The 21,523-nt window shown below is 38.4% G+C and overlaps 1 protein-coding gene across 1 annotated transcript in view; it reads left to right on the forward strand.

The window, feature by feature from the left end:
• The window catches only part of LOC122299730 (toll/interleukin-1 receptor-like protein), a 120,871-nt gene that overhangs the window by 40,463 nt on the left and 58,885 nt on the right, over positions 1-21,523 (forward strand). The gene's annotated exons all lie outside the window — the stretch shown is intronic.

A 21,523-nucleotide genomic window follows, 5' to 3' on the forward strand; every position in this document is an offset into this window, starting at 1 on the left:
GACACTACAAGAACTGAAGGGCACAGGCACCGAGTATTCGGTGTAACAAAGGTTCACATTAACTATAGTGGAAGTCTTACGTGTCTAAATACTAGTGGGTGGCTGTTAAATGGGGAAGGCCAGCCCGACCGGCTAGAAGGAATTCTCTTTTGTGCCTCCCTAGCACTACTCTTCATAACAAGACAACAACTCGATCCAAACCGATTGTCAAAATAAAATCGGGTTGAACCCGTATGACTCGCTAGTCTTTAAAAAAAAAAAAAAAAAGGAAAATGCTGAACTCTTTCTTCTTCATCGGGTCCAACCAATGCTCCTCCGAGTCAACCCACTCCCAAATCAACCGAGTCTCGACCCACACCCACACCCTCAGGTCCTTGTGCTGAACCGAGTCTCGACCACACCCATACCCTCGAGTCCAACCAGTTCTGCTCCGCCGTGGTCCAGACCATCGACGCTCTAGTCTCGACCGTCTGGTCCTTGGTCCGACAAATCAATGTTGTACATCTCACAAGAAGCTTCAAATATCTTTCCCAAGAGTTAAGATGGCATGCAATACAACAATCTCACAGAAATCGTGGTCAGTTTGAATTTAAGAGACTGCAATAGAGGGCATAAGAGATCCACCAGAGATCGAAATCGGGTAGAGATAGAAATTAAGAGAGAGAGTAACCTGTGATGGATTAGAGTATGAGAGAGTAGGGCAGATCTAGACCTCGTGGAGAAGCAACAAAGGGATGAACTGCGACTACAAGCTGTGACGACCCACGGTGACCACGAACTGTGACGACGAATGGTGACGGAGAACGAAGATGACGAACGGAGAGGTGGCTAGGCTTTGGGGAGGAGACCTAGAGAACTTGATTCAAAACATTATTTAGTTTATCGGTTTCGACCAATATTAGGTGAAGCCAACCCGTTATTGCAACTTGATCCGATGAACTCGACTTATTGCAACGGATCGACCCAAGGCCATTTATGCACAGCCCTACTCTTGAGTACCAGACACAGCATTGAGAAAGTAAGTCCAAGGTTGAGCAAGTTTGGACAAATATCAGGGCAGTGTGAAAATATATCAACGTCCATTTCACTAGAAAGTTATGTGAGTGTGATATAAAAGAGAGGTTCTTTAGCCTTAAAAGACTCAGGAAATGATGCAAAGACCATGAAAAGGAGGCACTTCCATATGCATCCTTGATTATACGCCAACCCATCAACATGGCTCCACACCTGTTTAATCAGATATTGTTTTTATATTTAACATCAAATTCTAAAATTTAAAAAGAGAAAAAGGACACATTGTGTTTATTTTTCAAATGTTTACTGTAGTTTTCAGATTTCCACAGAAATTTCAAGTGATCTTCATCTTTAATTAATCCAAGATTAGAAGAATAGTAAATACTTATAGATGATGTACAATATGAGTTGCATCTATTGCCTCATGTTCCACTGGCCGGTTACTATCCATTCTTCTTGACCTATTTTGTATTCAATTAATTAATATGAGCTTAATTTCAAATCATCTTGTTTTATTTATTTATTTGTTTTCCCCTTCTGTATGTGTAACTTCCTTTTTTTCAAATGTGCCATTGGTTATTCAAATTCCTACAGTTTGCATTTGGATAGAAGAATTTGGATCTAGATTTGAATTTGGAATTGGATTTCAAATCAACCATGATTTCAAATCTAAGAGCTTAAAAACTCTTGAAAGCTTATAAGGCTTTGTTACAATTCCAGATCCAAATTTTGGATAAAATAATGTGTCCATCATACAATGTAAGAAGTGAAGGGTGGGAGATTGAAGGGTTAGAAGAATTATGCGAACAAATGAATCTAACAGAGGAAGAAACGGCGACTATTGATTTGAATGAAGATGAAACAGAGGCGGTAGAAAAGAAAGGTGAAAAATGTTTGATCAGGAAAGTATGCCTCAATCGTACAATAAGCAAGTCAATTATTTCTTCTACCATGGCTAAGAGCTGGAAGTAAACTAGCCATTTTTCAGGAAGTGGGGACGAAGATTCCTATCCATTATATGAAGATTCGATGGAGTATCACAGGCTTGGAAAATAAACTTCGATCACAAGTCCTTATGGGTGCAATTATACAACCTACCTCTAGCGAACATGAATAAAGATACAGGGGAGAGGATCGGTAATTCGATTGCAAAAGTGGAGAAGGTAGATGTGGAGGAAGATGGGATCGGATGGGGGAAATGTCTTCGAGTAAAAAGTGGAAATCGATCTTACAAAGGCACTTGCTAGAGGCAGAACAATTAATGTGAATGGTTCCAAGGTGTGGATCCCTCTGAAGTATGAAAAATTACCACGGCTATGCTTCACGTGTGGATGGATAATTAATGATGCTTAGTTGTGTAAACAATAGAAAGAATTAGGGGTTTGCAAAATTCTGAACCCTTCGATTCTGGCCGATTTCTATCCGATTCCGACTTCGACGGAATCGGAGGGTTCGAAAATCAGAGTCAGAATCGGAGTAATTCCGACTCCGTAATGGAAGTCGGAGTTGGAATCGGTAACCCACTGGTTCTGAATTCTGACTCCGACTTCTGACTTTTTTTAAAAACAAAATTCAGATGCAAAACGATGCCGTTTTGCATCTGGATTTTGTCAACCTATTGACTGGAACGGCGTCATTCCATTTAAATGGGAACAACGCCGTTTTGAATCAAGGCTAAATGCCCTCCGAATGGCCTTTCTTCCTCACGGCTCACTCGATCATCTCTCTCTCCTCACTGTCCTCAGCACTCAGCAGCTTAGACTCATTATGAGACCTCTCACACCACACGATGCCACAACCCCCCACCGACCATAGTCTGCCGTAGATTGCCAGAGGTCGCCGTCGCCGCAGTGCCCAAATCCTCCCAGTTTTTCCCAATCGGTAAATTTAAATTTTAGGATTGCAAATGTACTCCGAATTTTTTATATTATTTATTTGATAATTGGAAATTGGATTGTATATTATTAGTCATTTTTTATTATTCTGTGAACGAAGTTGGCCGTGAATGTATTGAGGAACCGTTTGTGATTTTGAACCCTTTTTGTTTGTGATTTTGGACTTTGAAGGCTACCTGTTTGTGGAAATGTCACAAAGAAAAGAAGGTTTGTGGATGCATGTGTAAGCTGGCATTGATGGAATGCAGTGGATCTCATGAATTTGCAGTGTACTTGTATTGGTCATGAAAACATGGCTTATTTAATTAAATCCACTTGATTGATCTTCCATTATAGGTGCTTCTTTACACCATTTATCTGTACAACTACAACTTTAAATAGTTTAAATAATCTCTCTTCCAAAATTCATATAGATTTTGAATATATACTAATGTTAGTCTTTAATTTATCTTCTTCTTCTTCTTCTTCTTCTTCTTCTTCTTCTTCTTCTTCTTCTTCTTCTTCTTTTTTTCATTTTAAAGTGTGACTAAATATGATAAGATCACGACGAATAATGTATATTATTTTTCAATTCTAAATAATGTTTCTATTCGAGTATAAATATGTCAGTTAGTTTCTCTAAAGAAATTAAAAATCTTGATCCTATATAGATAACAAATAATATATTTAGTTTTTTATATATATATATATATAACAAAGCATACAACTTCATTCATCAGAAAATAATTACAGGAGGGCATCATGCTCAATGATATGTGAAACAATATCAGGAAAAGAGTTTTACCAAACCATTAAGTCATGTCGATGTCAAGAATACTTTGCCAAACAATCACTTGCAGCATTCTATGCTATACTACAATTTTAGGAAATTTTTTTAACATATTCTTGATCTTAGATACTAGATTTCCCCAAATAGACCTCGACTCCTTTTTTTTTGTAAGCTCTTGAACAACCAACAAAGCATTGATTTCCACTCGAAGCTAATGAATTTCCAATGGAAAACATAACTTCTGACCCCTTAACAAAGCTAGAAGTTCAATTTCCATAGGATCAATGATCTCATGCTCAGGTTTATTAGCTGTAAAGAGCACCTTGACGGTCTAATCTCAAAGAATCATTCCCACACTAGATCTACTTTGATCATGAAATAGGGCTCCATCAACATTCAACTTTAGATATATTTAGTTAATATATTTATTTAATGATCAACCCCAAAATATATATATATATATATTTAATAATTTTTAGTCAAAACAAGCTTTTATATATTTCAAGAAAATTGAAAATAAGAATGAAATCTATACAAAAATACCTCAAATTAATAAAAACTAAAGTTTCAACTTTCAAGTACCAAGCTAGCATCACATACAAAAACAAAAAAGAGAAATATTAATAGAGTAGAAAATACATATTCAAACTCCATTCAATAAAATAATTCCTATTTGTTTAATTGAGAAATACTAAACAATAATAAAATCTATATAAAGTGAGATTTTATTAAACAAGGATAAAATAAATTTAAAACAAGATGGTTATTTTACAGTTGGAAGTCGGAATCGAGCGGAATTCCAAATTCCGATCGGAATCGAACTCCGATTCCTTTCAGCAGAACTCTATAGGTAGAACTCAATCGTTTGGGGCAAATGGCAGAGGTTCATAGAAAGATACTGGAGTGGCAGAGGGTAGAAGAGAAGTTATAGGAATTAATGGACGGCAGATCTAAGAGAAGGTTTTTACAGTGGTGATAGGCAGAGGTGTTAAGCCTGAGAACAGATAGATCATCGAGAACCACTCAAAAGGTAGTGGAGACTGAGAAGGAAGGAGTGGGTAGGGAGAAACTAACGCAGGAAATAAATCAAAAAGGAAATTCAAACTTGGGGTAGGTCAGTATTTGGTGGAGAAAATATCGGTGTGAATTTTTTTTTAAGTAAATCTTTTTAAGTGATGGTGTGAATTTAAAAAAAAAATATATTTAAGAATATAAAAAAAATGAATGAAAAGAAAAATTAATAAGAAAAGGTACATTCGATGAGAATTCGGGAGTTTTTTCGATACCTGTAAGATCACTCATGGTGGAAAAGATATTGCTGGAAAGGAAGGGGAGAATCAAATTGGGCTGGTGGGCTTAAATTTAGGGTCCAGTTATAATGGAGACTTAATGGAGGAAAATTTTGTTTAATACAACACTAACAAAGCCAAAACACCATCTGTATCGGATGTAAAAGAGGGGGGAGCTGATATGCAAATAGGGGAAAGCAAACGGGAAGGAGCAGGGGCAGAGAGCTGGAAAAAAAGGGCGAGAGAAAATGTTATGTTTTCTATTACTCTATTGAATTTGGGAAAGAAAAGATATTTATTAGATGTGGTATAGAATGAGGTTAGACAGACTGAATCCAAAAGAATTAAAAGAGGGAATGTTGGTCCAGTGAATGGTACTAAAGATTAATTGGCGGAGGTTGCTTGAGCAACTCTGTCAATACCAATGAAAACCTTAAGTTGGAACTGCTAAGAGCTTGGGAATCTTTAAACCTTTCAAGACCTTTACTTCATGGTAAGTGTTAAGAAGCCCAATTTGGCTTTTCTCATGGAGTCCAAACTTAAGTCACAGAGAGTAGATTTTCTGAAAAATAAATTAGGATATGAGGGATGCTTTGTAGTGGATTCAATGGGTAGAAGTGGGGCTCTAATGTTGCTGTGGAAAAAAGAATTGGGGATCAAGATTCTCAACTACTCACAAAGACATATTAGTGGCTGGGTAGTGGATGAAATTGAGAAGTGCATGTGGATATTGACTGGATTTTATGGACATCCAGAAGTGGGTATGGGGAAAGAAAGTTGGGATCTATTGGAATCCCTTAAAAACACTAGACCACCAACTTTGGTGTGTTATATGGGATTTCAATGAAATTTTAACACAAAAGGAGAAACATGGAGGGAGGCGAGGGAGGCCTAGAAGTGAAGGTCAGATGGAAATGTTTCAAAGGGCATTAGAAAATTGTAGCTTGTATGATTTGGGGTGGAGAGGATGTTTATATACCTGGAGTAATAACCAAGTTGATGCTTCATTTACAAAGGGAAGACTAAATAGAGTCGTAGCAAACTCAAAATGGTCTGAATTTTATAGAGATTCTATGGTGGATATCTTGGCAGCATGTAGTTTTGATCACAAACCTATTTTATTACATTCGAGTAAGGGGCCAAATAGAAAATTTGAACAAAGAAGGAAGTTTAAATATGAGAACAGTTGGGCACTTGAGGAAGATTGTGGAAAAGTCATTGAAGCTTAATGGAAGAAAGTGTTGCAAAATTCAGTTCCAGTGAAAAGAGTACTAAGAAGATTACAGGTTTTGTAGTTCTACACTTAGTAAATGGAGTAGACTTACTTTTAAGAAGAAGGAGGTAGAGATCAAAGAGAAAACTGAGCTATTAAGACAGTTGCAGCTAAATGAAGGGACATCGAATATTGAGGAAACAAAGAATCTACAAAGAGAGTTGGGTATTATGCTAGAACAAGAAGATCTAAAATGGAGACAACAAGGAAAAACACACAGTTATCAATAGGGGACAAAAACACAAAATACTTTCATGCTTGTTCAGTTAAAAGGAGGAGCCATATACAGGACATAAGAGATACTAATAACAACCTGCAGATAGAGAGGGAGTGAATAGAAAGGCTTTTAAAGATTACTTTGAAGGAATTTTCTCCTTAACTTCTCCTTCAACAGACGAGATAGCAGCTTTGTTGGAAACTATAAAGGTTAGAGTAACAAAACTGATGAATAATGAACTAGGAAAGATATTTATAATAGAAGATCTCGAAGAAGCACTTAGCCAAATGTCTCCACTAAAGTCACCTGGGCTAGATGGTTTTGGAGCAGGGCTTTACGATCAACATTGGAGCATTGGAAAGGAGGAGGAATACACTGCAACTCTTGATTTTTTGAATAATGGTATTATATCACCAACTTTGAATTGCACATACATTTCTCTATTCCCAAATGTAAATAATCATGAGGTAGTGCAGGATTTTAGACCTATTAGTCTTTGTAACCTGCTCTATAAGATAATCTCAAAGACTATATCAAATAGGATTAAAAAATATTAATATATGGGGACATAGATGGTAGCCAAAACCATCAACTTACTGTGTTCAATCCCCAGTTTCTTCATTGTAGGGAATGGTAAGCAGATTAATATATGGAGGACATAAATGGTTGCCAAGACCATCAACTTACTATGTTCAATCCCCGGTTTCTTCATTGGGATCGGATGCAAAAGTGAGTGAGTTAATCTTGGAAGAACTGAAATTTTGAAATGAAGATGTGGTAAGAGAAAACTTTAACAATGAAGAAGCTGACATGATATGTAGGATGGCTATTAGTGGTAGAGGCACGGAAGATAAATAAATATGGAATTTCAATAAAGATTGTAAATTATAGTTAAGAGTGCTTACCATGTGGCTCAAAATATAAGACGAATGTTAGTAAGGGAGAATTTGAGAATTAAAGTAGCAGAAAAGAGAAGGAAGAAAATCTGGAAACCAAATGTGTTTGGTAAAACAAAGTACTTTCTATGGAGGGCAAATCATGTTGAAGAAAGTTGTGTGGATACAGTAATCTGAAAAAATAAATGTGACTTTGAAGCTTGTAGAACACTATCTTTAAGGTGATAATTGCCCCCACTCAAAAGAGTTTGCTATCGGGTTACAAAGAATTCATCTCCAAGATACAACAAAGTCACCAACTGCAGATAGCAATTCTGAAGTCTTTCCTTCAGAGTTTCTTTATAAAATTGTGTAAGAGACTAAAAAAATGAGAGAATGGAATGAATAAATTCATGGGTCTCATCCTCTATTTATAGAGGGTGAAGTGACACCATGTGAAAAATCATAACTCTTAACTTGTGACTTCTCAACAGGTAGTTATAGTTTAAAGGTCATGTTATTTCATTTAGAGACCAAAGAACACACTTGGTCAAGTGGTTGGACACCACTCTCCCTAAAGGGAGGTCACTGGTTCGAACCACACCTATTCAACATTTCTGTTGAAATTATTTTGAAGCACACCAAGTAGGTCATCACACGGGCCGGTTCGACCCATGCGTGGTGCCTCTTCGGCCCACTGTTGGGGACCTTGATCAAGCATCCAAACACTAAGGGTCTTATCCTCTCCATGTTGCTCCTCAAGTGACCGATAGGACTCATTTGCTTGGTGTAGATCACGTGTGACCCAAATGAAGCTTGGGTGAGATGAGGCTAGGATTCAATGGTGGGAAGTATGGATGGTGTTTGGGCTAGGTGATCAAGGGTTGGGTGATGATGGTGCACGGCTAAGTGACCCTTGAAATGCTATGCGCCACTTGTGTGCTAGGGTTGGATGAAGGGTAATCTTGGCTAGGGTTTAGTGTAGGTTTCAGCCAAGGCAATAATAGAAGGTGGCTAGGGCTTAGGTGGCAATTAAATCTTCTACAAGTTAGGAATTGTGCAATTCCTAAAAAGTAGGGATTGAGATCTAGATTGACAAGGGCTGGCTGAAAATGAGTGTGATGGATAAGGTTCATGTGTTTTAGCGGGAAAATGGAATTTGAGTGAGTCAATCAAGGGCTCTTGACCAATCACACAAATTATGGGAAATTAGGATGAGAGAAAATAGGATCTAGGGTTTTGGCCAAGCCAAGGAGGATATGGCCAAATGGTGTATGTGAGATCTAGGGTTTTGTGGCTTGTTTGGTTATGGGAATATGGAGGTGGCGTGTAGGGCTTGATGTAAGGCTAGGGTTTTGTGACTTTGGGCAATTGAAGGTGGTATGTAAGGCAAAAGAACTAGACTGGCTGAAATATGTGTTTGGGAGATGGGAATCTTCAAGAAACTTCAAGGAAATCTTATGAACATGTGAGAAAACACATCAACACAAGAGATCTTGCAAACCACAACACAAACCGAAATGCCAATGAAGGATTCGGCTTTTCCACTCCAAATCAATCAACAAAAAGATAAAATAAAGAACAAAGGAACCAAACAATCTTTGATTCATGAATTGCACAAAGGGTTGAAAGGAAACCTCAAATATATTAAAGGATAAATCGAATCACACCTATTCGTGAATTGCAAGGTTTGATCCTCTCCTTGGGGATTCACGAATTGCACCCGAAAAGAGCCCAACTGCAAGAAGCACCGAAAATAAAGAACTTCCAAGCCTATGATCGGCCACTCAATGTTTAAAATGACAAAAGATCCTAATGAAATGTCTAAGAGTCCTATTTATAGAGTTTACAAAGTGAAAACCCCCAAAAGGTCCCTAGGTAAATTAAAATAAATAAATAAAGCAAATGAAATAATAATTAAACAAATAATTAAATATGATAAATAAAAATAATAAAATGGATAAATTAGCCATGGTGGTCGTGGCATGCAAGCCCATGGTGGGCTATGGTGGTGGATGGCTCACGGTTAGGCTAGTCATGGTTCTGTCTGTGGCTCGCTGCATGGCATGGCATGGTGCCATGCGTTAGTCAAGTGGTGGCCACGACATGGCGCTGTGCATGGCCTGTTGATGGTGGACATGGCATGGTGCCAAGTTTAGGCCTGATGGTGGGCACAGGGTGATGCTGTGCTGCTACTGTGGTGCCCAGTCAAGTGGCTTGGGTGGTGGTCCTGCATGGCCCAGGCTAGTGGCCTAGGCGATGAGCATGCATGGCCCACTGATGGTTGGCACGTTGCTAGCCTCGCTAAGTAGTGCTGGGGCCCGTATGCATGGGCACAGATGCACGCTCAAGGGCACGTGCAAGCCTGCACACATGGTCTGCGCACAGCCAATAACCTCCATGGTTGCCCGCTGTGTGTCATGATCTAAGCCAAGGCATGCAAGTAGGCTAGCCATGTGACTGTCCTGACCCTCCATGAGTCATGTCGAGGTATGGTCCCGGGCAATTCTCCTGTGGGTTGTGACATTCCCCCCTTCAAGCACATCCTTGTCCTCAAGGATCAACTGTGGAACCCTCGACACCCTTTCATCGTCTCCATGATCTACCTCCAATAACGAACTCCCCTCGTGCCTACTCAAGGCATCCGCCACTTTGTTCTTCTTGCCCGGTTGGTAGATGATATCATATTCATATTCAAGCAACTTCACCAAGAACTTTTGTTGCTTGGGTGTCACTGTTTTTTGTTTAAGCAAATGCCTCAATGCTTGTTGATCCGTGACAATGGTAAACTTTCTTCCCAACAAATAAGGTCTCCACACCTTCACGGCATGCACAACCGCTAGCATCTCCCTAGCATAATCACTCCAAGCCTTTTTCATAGGTCCAAGTGCTTTAGAAATAAAGGCTATTGGTCTTTTTTCTTGAACCAAAATAGTCCCTATCCCTTTACCACTAGCATCGGTGTATACCTCAAAAGGCTTTTAAAGTTAGGTAGTGCTAACACGGGAGTGGTCGTCATAGCCCTCTTCAACTCATCAAAGTCCTCCCTTGCCTCTTGGGTCCATGCAAAATTGTCCATCAACAAGGATGTAAGTGGCTTAGCAATAAGCCCATAGTTATTCACAAACCACCTATAATAGCCGGTCAATTCCAAGAAACCCCTCTATACCGAAATGTCATGTGGTAGTGGCCAATCAACCATGGCCTCAATCTTCCTTTGATCCACTTTCACCCCCTCCCCCGAGATGAAGTGACCAAGGTACTCAAGTTCCTTCTCCATAAAGGCGCATTTGGAAGCCTTAATGAAGAAGTTGTGCTCTTCCAAAATCTTCATCACAATTCTCAAGTGACTCTTGTGCTCTTCAATAGTCTTGGAGTAGACCAAGATGTCACCAAAAAATACCAACACAAACTTCCTCAATAATGGCTTGAAAATTGTGTTCATGGCGGCTTGGAAAGTGGATGGAGCATTACATAATCCAAATGGCATAACAAGGTACTCAAAGTGCCCGGAATGTGTTCTAAAAGCCGTCTTGTGTATGTCTTCAGTCTTCATTCTTATTTGATGGTAGCCCGCCCTCAAGTCTAACTTGGAAAAAATTCTTGCACCATGAATCTCATCAAGCATCTCATCCACGGTTGGGATAGAGAATCTATCATTCACCGTGGCCTCATTTAAGGCTCTATAATCGGTACAAAACCTCCATGTCCCATCTTTCTTCCTCACTAGTAGCAAGGGAGAGGAAAATGGACTAGTACTTGGCCTTATCAAGCCATTCTTCAACATATCATCTACTTGCCTCTCCATCTCCCCTTTTTGAAAATGGGCATAATGATAAGATGGAACATTCACCGGCTTCTTTTCATCAACAAGCACAATCTGGTGATCAAATAGTCTAGATGGTGGCAAAGTGGAAGGCACCTCTAGAACTCCCTGATGGTTTTCCAAAATTTCTCTTACTTCCACAGGCAGCCCCTCTAATTCATCTTTGTTGCCTTCTTTTTCACTCTTTTCCACATTACACAAGTAGTCTTCATTGGCCACCATAATGGCAAAACAATAGGCTCCACCCTTGCACAACTTCTCAAACATGGTGGCCTCATAAGACTTGATTTCCTTTGGTGTCAATGTTGTCCATACTCTTTTCTTTGACCTGATCTTGAATTCCGTGGTCATCTTTCCATAATCATTTATCACTTTCCCAATGCTTCTAAGCCAAGCGTTGCCCAACACAACATCAAGACCCACAAGTGCCAAAACATGAAGATCGGCTACAATCCTCACACCTTGTATGTTCATCTTTACTTCTTTGACAAGCCCTTAACATCTCAACTTGTCCTCATTGGCTACCTGCACCTCAAATGGCTCTATGGCACACGACCTTAACCCAATCTTGGTGACGATATTGGTGTTGATAAAGTTATGGGTGGATCCATTATCCACCAATAGAGTCACCTCAAATTTTCCTACTCATGCCATAACTCTCATAGATGTGGGTCTAGGTACACCTGAAATGGCATTCAAAGATAACTCGGCCTCCTCTAGTGGCTCACTAGATTCGGCCTCTTCTTGTTCCGAATCTTCACTACTTGTCTCCACATGGCCATCCTCTTCTACTTCCTTTGTTTCATCTTCAAGCAACACATATGCTTTTCCGGTATTACACTTGTGCTCTTTGCTCCATTTTTCACCACATTTGAAGCAAAGACCTTTCTTTATCTTCTCTTGGACCTCTTCTCTAGATAACTTTTTCACTTCATACGGCTTTAGGTTTGATACACTCCCTTACCCCTCCTTGCCTTTCCAAGTAACTTTGGTTTGCAAAGGTTTGGAAACTTTGCTCCCCATGTCCTTAGAATGACGCTTCTCAATGTGAGTGCTCTCCTCTAATATTTCGGCCATTCTCATAACTTCTTGTAAACTTCTAAGTTGTTTCAACTTTATCTCCTTGGCAAGCCAAGTTTTCAACCTGTTGAACCCAAGGTTTCAAGTTTTGTGTAATTATATATTTACACATGGATTTTGATGATAACAAATGAATTCAAAAAATAAAGGAGTCTCAAGCTCAAGTTGTCTACACAATGGAGTCAAGCACATCAAGGAAACAAGCATGAGCAAGAAGGGAACAAGTTCACATTAAAGTGATAGAGTAATGTTGTAAATCTCTTCAAAATTTGAAATTATGATTAAGGCTCAAAATTAATATTTTATCATAAAGCATTAAAATACATTTTCCACATGTGCATGAATATTTTGAAAATTAAATTTGAAAATTTTGAAAGATGATTGATAGTCATCTTTCACATGTGCATGCCTTGATTAAAGGGTTGAACTTTGAAAATATTAAAGATGATTGATTGTCATCTTTCACATGTGCATGTTTTATTTGAATATTTTCAAAAGTGATTGATGCTTTTTTTTTTACTTATGCAAAAGGTAGATGATTTTGTTTGAAAAATTTGAAAAGTAAAGTGTGCTCCTTTTGTCATATGCAAAAAGTAAAAGATTAGGTTCGAATCTTTTGAAAAGTAAAGTGTGCTCCTTTTGTCATATGCCAAAAGTAAAAGATTAGGTTTGAAGTTTTTGAAAAATGAATGATGTTGTCTTTGACAATTGAAAAAGAAGAACCTTTTATTTGAATTTTTTGAAAAAGTGAATGATATTGTCTTTGACATGTGAATATTTTTAAATTTGAATATGAAGTCTCATATGCCTATAAATAGATCATTTGAGAGCTTCACATTTACAACATCAAGAGCATACAACATTCATTCAAAGTTTTCATTCTCTCTTCTCTAAGCATTGAGCCTTAATCCTTGTTCATTTTGAGAGATATAGTTTGTGCTGTATTGTTCTTATTTCACTCATTGAGGAGTGCTTTCTGATAACCTACCCACTATCAGCTCTTGTATCAGAAAAAGGGTGTGTATAACCCTTGTGCGTGTAGAAAGTGTTCTACACGGGGAATAGTTGAATCACCACGTGTAAGGTGATTGCAAGTGTAGAGGGTGTTTTACACAGATCCTTTGTAGCGGTGTTGTTCAAAGGTGTAATAGGTTTCTATCTCCACCTGAAGGAGGTTGAATAGTGAATTTGGGAATCCTCAAGGGGTAGCTTGAGGCGAGGACGTAGGCAGTGGGGCCGAACCTCGTTAACATACTGAGTTTGCTTTTCTCTTACCCTTACTCTTTATATTTATTGTTATTTCATATTTTGTTTATATTTTATATTATATATTTGATTTACAATTGTTATTTTTTTAATACAACTCAATTCACCCCCCTCTTGTGTTAGTCATCTGGGCAACACAACCCATCCACAAAAGTACCAAGTAGTGTTTCTTTAGACAAACCCCTTACCAAGGTTTGGAGTTGTTTAAACTCATCAATGAAATGGTGTATTTTTCCCTCTTGTTTCTACTTTGCCAATTGCCCATGATGGTTGACAATTGGTGAAGGCCCAAATTGCATCAAGAATTCCTTTTCAAAGGCCGTCCACAGTAGGCGCTTCCTCTCTTTATCATATTGATCACAAAGCTAACGCCACCACTTACTTGCTATTCCTTCAAGATGAAAACATGCTGTAGAAACTCTTTCTCTTCGTGGAACTTCATACACACGGAAATAATGGTCCACCTTGTCCAACCATTCATATGGATCCCCCCCATTGAACTTAGGGAAGTCCACCTTTGGTCTCTTAGGTACCCGGTCATAAGCCCGGTTTTTAACTCTATCATCATAGTGGCGATCATCACCATTTCTTCTACCATGATGTCTTCTATCTCTCTCATGGTCATGGTGTCTTTTCTGAAATCGATTGTCATGGCCCAAATGCCTCTCTTCCTCATGCTCATACTCGGCCTCATGGTCATCATCATGCCTTGGAATCTCATACCTCACCCCTTGGTATTATCCTCTCATGCTTGGGGTTCTAGTGCGATTCCCCTCATTATGGATCCATCTCTTCATGGCCACATGATCGTTCTCAACACGACCTCCTCTTCTCATTTCAACTCTCGATGGCTCATGCATAGACTAGGTCAAATTTGTTTCTACACTATCGACAAAAGCATCATGCCTTTGTCCATTAGTCTCATGGCATTGCCCTTGGCCTTCAACAAGTCTCCTCTCCAATCTTTCTATGCTCTCATGTGTCTCTCTCCTTATGGTATCCATGGCTCTTCTATTTTCAAGACTCTCTCGAGTAGTGGCATTCAAGGCCATCCTTAGTTTGGCCATGTTCGACCATGTTAGTATTGACCTCACTAAGAATGTCCATGACTTTGGAAGTATGCCCTTCAAGCATCTCTAGATGTTCCCGGTTGGAACTCCTCTCTCCTTCAGCTTCTATATTGATCCCGGACATAGTGCTTGCAAACTAGCTTCTTAAACAACTTGCAAACTGACTTGCAAACTGAAAAATTATGTTTGGTGAAGCTTTGACAGCAACTTGGACTCTCTTTGGATAGTAGAATAGTCCTCAGAAGTCCAACCTTGAGTTGCCCACCTTTGTGGATGGACAACCCCTATTGCACAAGCACAAGTCCAACCACGGGTCCTCCACCTTCAAGGATGGCCGACCTCTTCAAGTAACACTACTCCGACCTCCTCAACCCCCAAACTACAATTTTCATATTCACAACCAACAAAAAATAAACAATGATGAGGTCTTTCGTGGACCTCCCAATCAAATTCACAAGGGTTGAGTTAACGCATCATTTACCTCTTGGAGAAGTGAGAACTTCTCAAAAATTCCACCAAGAAAAATTCTCATGATGAGACTCTCAATGAAAGCACCAATTTAGTGTTGGGGACCTCGGGTCAAGCCTTCAAACACTAAGAGTCCGATCCTCTCCATGTTGCTCCTCAAGTGACCGATAGGACTCCTTTGCTTGGTGTAGATCACGAGTAGTCCAACGGAAGCTTGGGTGAGATGAGGCTAGGGTTCAATGGTAGAAAGTATGGATGGTGTTTGGGCTAGGTGATCACGGGTTGGGTGATGATTGTGCACGGCTAAGTGACCCTTGAGATGCTATGCGCCACTTGTGTGCTAGGGTTGGATGAAGGGTAATCTTGGCTAGGGTTTAGTGTCGGTTTCGACCAAGGAAAAAATGGAAATTGGCTAGGGCTTAGGTGGCAATTAGATCTCCTACAAGTTAACAATTGTGCAAATCCTAAAAAGTAGGGATTGAGATCTTGAGATCTAGATTGACAACGGCTGGCCGAAAATGAGTGGGATGGATAAGGTTGATGTGTTTTGGTGGGAAAATGGAATTTGAGTGAGTCAATCAAGGGCTCTTGACCAGTCACACAAATTATGGGAACTTGGGATGAAAGAAAATAGGATCTAGGGTTTTGGCCAAGCCAAAGAGGCTATGGCCAAATGGTGTATGTGAGATCTAGGGTTTTGTGGCTTGTTTGGTTATGGGAATATGGAGGTGGTGTGTAGGGCTTGATGTAAGGCTAGGGTTTTGTGGCTTTGGGCAATTGAAGGTGGTGTGTAAGGCAAAAGAACTAGACTGGCCGAAATATGTGTTTGGGAGATGGGAATTTTCAAGAAAGTTCAAGGAAATCTTATGAACATGTTAGAAAACACATGAACACAAGAGATCTTGCAAACCACAACACAAATCGAAATCCCAATGAAGGATTCGGCTTCTCCACTCCAAATCAATCAACAAAAAGATAAAATAAAGAACAAAGGAACCAAACAATTTTTTATTCACAAATTGGACAAAGTATTGAAAGGAAACCTCAAATATATTAAAGGATAAATCGAATCACACCTATTCGCGAATTGCAAGGTTTGATCCTCTCCTTGGGGATTCACGAATTGCACCCCAAAAGAGCCCAACTGCAAGAAGCACCAAAAATGAAGAACTTCCAAGCCTATGGCTGGCCACTCAATGTTCAAAATGACAAAAGATCCTAATGAAATGTCTAAGAGTCCTATTTATAGAGTTTACAAAGTGGAAACCCCCAAAAGGTCCCTAGGCAAATTAAAATAAATAAATAAAGAAAATGAAATAATAATTAAACAAATAATTAAATATGATAAATAAAAATAATAAAATGGATAAATTAAACATGGTGGCCGTGGCATGCAAGGCCCATGGTGGGCTATGGTGGTGCATGGCTCATGGCTAGGTTAGTCATGGTTTGGTCTACGGCTTGCTACATGGCATGGCATAGTGCCATGTGTTGGTCAGGTAGCGGCCACAGCATGGCGCTGTGCATGGCCTGCTGATGGTGGGCATGACATGGTGCCAAGCCTAGGCCTGATGGTGGGCACAGGGTGATGCCATGCTGTTGCTGTGGTGCCTGGGCTTGGGTGGTGGTCCTGCATGGCTAGGGCTGGTGGCCTGGGCGATGAGCATGCATGGCCCAAGTTAACAGTCTGGGCTATGGGGCTGCAAGACATGGGCTAGAGCCGTGCGCTGGATGGCATGTCTGGTGGGCATGCCATTAGCCTTGCCTGCAAGGCATGGGCTGGAGCCGTGCGCTGGATGGCGTGCCTGTGAGGGCATGTCACTAGCCTCGCTAAGTGGTGCTGGGGTACGCATGCATGCGCGCAGGTGCATGCTCAAGGGCACGCATAAGCCTGCACACATGGTTTGCGCACAGCCAGTAGCCTCCATGGTTGCCCTCATGGTTTGAGCTAAGGCATGCAAGCAGGCTAGCCATGTGACTATCCTGACCTTCCATGGGTCGTGTCAAGGTGTGGTCCTGGGCAATTCTTCTAGAGGTTGTGACACCCACCTCAGACATTGTGTCTATTCAGCCCATGTGTGGTACCTCTTCTGCCCAATCATCATGTCTCTTCAGCCCAACCGGTTCATCCCATGCGTGGTATCTCGTTAGACCAAGCATTATGTCTCTTTGGCGCAACTTGTTCAGCCCAAACATTGTGCCTATCCAAATCCAACACTTCACTTATTTCACAAAATAAATGAAAGTGTACTTGTGGAGTTTTGAACTCTTACCCTTTCATTTGAAACAACACATCACTACCACTGAACCAATGCATTTCTTTGTGATAATGGTTCACTAAAATATATAACAACCCATATTCAATAAATTTCCATATTTAATATCACAATCTATAATAAAGATAACAATCCCCTACTTAGATTACGATATTAAATTTTCAGTCAAATATTGATATCCTTATGCATACAAGAAGGTATCTCTTGACTTAAACCTTCAATTAGTGTAAGTATCTCAAATTCTTAACAAAGTCAATGGTGGTCTAGACTTAAAACCAATACTCTATATGTTAAGAACGGAAATACCACACACATGATTCCATCCAATTTTAGTGAGATAACTCACCAATTATTTGAACTAATACACATGCTCCATCCTGACGTTCATGAACATTTACAAAAGTAAACCTTAAACTTTTGCTAGAAGTTATCCCCACCTCTAATGTTTATATAGGTAAAGTTCCTTTCATGTCTCTGTTACTTCAGACACTAATTCAACTATTGAACTTTATTAAGAGCATAATACTCATCCTACATTTAGTGTAACAGCCAGCACTGACCATCCTGGAAGGGTTTCTCACATCAAATTAAATTTCAGTACTATTCCAGCCACTTAATTGTAATTTGTTATTACCCATTAAACCTTAGACTATTTATTAATAGTGTAAGGTTGGGTTCCTACTATAGGTGACTTTTTAAAAGAAATGTTTCAAACCCATTCCATTAGATGTACTATTCACCAAATCTCTCGAGAGTCCCTTTGTGAAAGGATCCGCCAAGTTTTTACTTGACCGCACATATACAATAGTGATAATTCCATTACTTATTAATTGTTTGACATATTCATGTCTTAAGCTAATATGTCTAAATTTTCCATAATAGACTTTACTATAATCCCTAGACATAGTAGCTTCACTATCACAATGCAAAGAAATGGCTGACATCAGCTGTGGCCACAACTTTATGTCGAATAACAAATTCCTCAGCCATTCTGCCTCATTGCCTGCTGCCGCCAAGGCTACAAATTCAGATTCCATAGTAGAATGTGAAATACACGTATGTTTCTTAGAAGCCCATGAGATAGCTCCACTACAAGGGTGAAAACCCAACCAGAAGTAGCCTTATTATCACTTGCACTAATAATCTAACTAGCATCACAATATCCTTCTAATACAGCAGGAAAATTTGTATAATATAGTCCCAACGACCTAGTTCTTTTAAGGTACCCAAGGACTCTACTAATTGCTTTCCAATGCTCCGTACTAGGATTACTTGTATATCTAGAAAGTTTATATACTGCAAAGGAAATATTTGGCCTAGTGCAATGCATAGCATACATTAAGCTACCAATTACACTAGCATATTCCAACTGAGCAACTGCTCTACCAGCATTCTCAGTTAATTTAAATGAAGAGTCATATGGGGTATTTGCTTCTTTAATTCCTATATGTTGAAATTTAAGAAGTATTTTCTCAACGTAATGAGATTGACATAAGCATAACCCCCACTATTTTTCTTTACTTTGCCCACCAAAATAGTGTCAACTTCATTAAGATCCTTCATTTTGAACTTTGAAGATAAATACTTCCTGGTTTATTCCAAATATAAGTTAGTCATCCACATAAAGACATATTATTACACCATAACAATCAATAAATATAAAATAAATACATTTATCAGCATTATTATGCCGAAATCCATGAAATAAAATTATTGAATCAAATTTCTCGTGTCATTGTTTTGGTGCTTGCTTTAATCCATACAATGACTTAATTAATTTGCAAACTTTCTTTTCTTGCCCATGCATAACAAATCCTTCTAGTTGTTCCATGTACACCTCTTCATCCAGTTCACCATTTAGGAAACCAGTTTTAACATCCATTTGGTGTACATATAAATTATATATTGAAGCCAGTGCCATAAGCACTTTAATGGATGTAAATCTAGCCACTGGGGCATATGTATCAAAATAATCCATGCCCTCTTTTTGTTTAAAACCTTTGGCTACTAATCTGGCCTTAAAAGTTTGAAGAGACCCATCTGTATTGTATTTTCTTCTAAATACCTATTTACAACCAATAGGTTTTGATCCAGGAGGCAAGTCAACTAAAACCTGAGTATTGTTTGACAATATTGAGTCCACTTCATCATTTATAGCCTCTTGCCAAAATGCAACATCTCTAGAAGTCATAGCTTCTTTAAATGTTTTTGGATCTTCTTCTATATTTAATAAAATGGGTATTTTATTTAAAAATTCATCTCTATTTCCTTCCAAAAGGAAAATAATGGCCTGAGATGATACAAAATCTGGATCCAAGCTTTTATCTTTTTTGACTCTTTGACTTCTCCTAGGTCTAGCCAATGTGTTAGGAATTATACAATTCATTTTCCAACTCAAGTTAGATTCTGGTGTTTGAGTAGGATCTGATACTACTTTGGAGTCATTATAGAATTTATCTTCAATAAACTCTACATCCTTTGATTCTACTATAATGTTAGAATCCAAATCCAAAAGTCTATATGCTTTTGAATTCTCAGGCATATCCTATAAAAACACTCTTGATTGCCCTTGGACCTTAATTTTGTTCTTTTTGGGTCCGGAACTCTATAAAAGGCTAAACAGCCTCATACCGTTAGGTACTCCAGATTTGGTTTCCTACCTTTCCACAATTCATATGGTGAAACTTTGAATTTCAAATAAGGTATTCTATTATGCAAAGAACATGTTGTGAGCAATGCTTCACCCCTACAAATTAAAAGATAATTTTGCATTCAATGTCATAGCATTTAACATATCAACTAGTGTCCTATTTTTTCTTTCTGCTAAATCATTTTGTTGTGGGGTATAGGGTGCACCAGTTTGATGTATTATGCCATTCTCCTAATTTAGTAGGAAAATATTCACCACCCCTGTCACTATGAAGTATCTTAATTTTCTTTTCCTTTTGATTTTCAACAACAGACTTATAATATTTGAACATATTAAAGGCCTCATCCTTACTTTCCATTAAGTATACATATGTATATCTTGAAAAATCATCAATAAAAGTAATAAAATATCTATTGTCTCTCATCTAGTTAAAATACCATTTAGTTCACAAATATCAGGATGTACAAGTTCTAATAATTGTGTATTTTTTGTCTGTTTTAGGGAAATGTTTCTTTGTCATTTTTGCTTGAATGCAAATTTCACATTTAGCACCATGTCCACGATTATATGGAATTAAACTATGTTCAGATATAAACTTTAAAGATTTAAAATTCAAATGTGCTAAACGATTATGCCACAAAGTAGAAGACTCAATAATATAAGCATAATCAGAACTTATTTTATTAATACTTAGTTTATACATTCCATCACAAGAGTACCATTTTTCACCAAACACTCTCCCTTTGGAAAGAATTACACTATCAAACTCGATTACGGTCTTGACAACTTTTTTACAAAGCAAATTTGCAGATACAAGATTTTTTTTTTATTTTTTTATTTCTGGGATATGAAGAACATTGATAAGAATAAGTTTCTTCCCAAAAGTGAACTAAAGTTCCCTAGTTCCTTTTCCCACAACTTTTACAGAGTTATGATTTCCCATTAGCACTATATGTCCATCTGTTGTATCTTCATAATTTTTGAATTGAGATCTCTGATTGCAAACATGGACGGTAACGCCTAAATCATATCACCAATCAGATGACTCGGTTGTTATAGCCATATTTAACTTTGTAATCATGCTAATGTGCATTTCAAAGACCATGGCCACAATTTCTGAAGTCTCATTTTCAATCAGATTTGCACTATTGGGATTGCCATTTTCTTTCTCGTGTTTCTTCTTGCACCTACATTCATGCTTAAAGTGCCCATTCTTTCCACAATTGTAACAAGTTTTTGTTTTCTTTGACTTGTCACCATTGTTGGAATAATCATTATATTTTCTCTTGTTTCCTTCAAAATTACCCTGAAACTTATTTTTCTCGTTAACAAAATTCACTTTAGAGCCATTTTGAGAAAATAATTTCTTATCACGAATTCGAGTTTCCTCTTCAATTCTTAAATGTTTTTGAATTTGCTCTATAGTGAAATCTTCTGTTGTTATTCCAACGTGGAGGAAGTTTGGCTATAATAGCCTCAACTTGCAAAGGTTCAGAAACTTCAATATTAAGATTTCGAAGTCTATTCACCAAAACTTACAATTCATGGACTTGAT

This window comes from Carya illinoinensis, chromosome 16 (assembly GCF_018687715.1).
Source record: "Carya illinoinensis cultivar Pawnee chromosome 16, C.illinoinensisPawnee_v1, whole genome shotgun sequence".
Taxonomy (NCBI): Eukaryota; Viridiplantae; Streptophyta; class Magnoliopsida; order Fagales; family Juglandaceae; genus Carya; species Carya illinoinensis.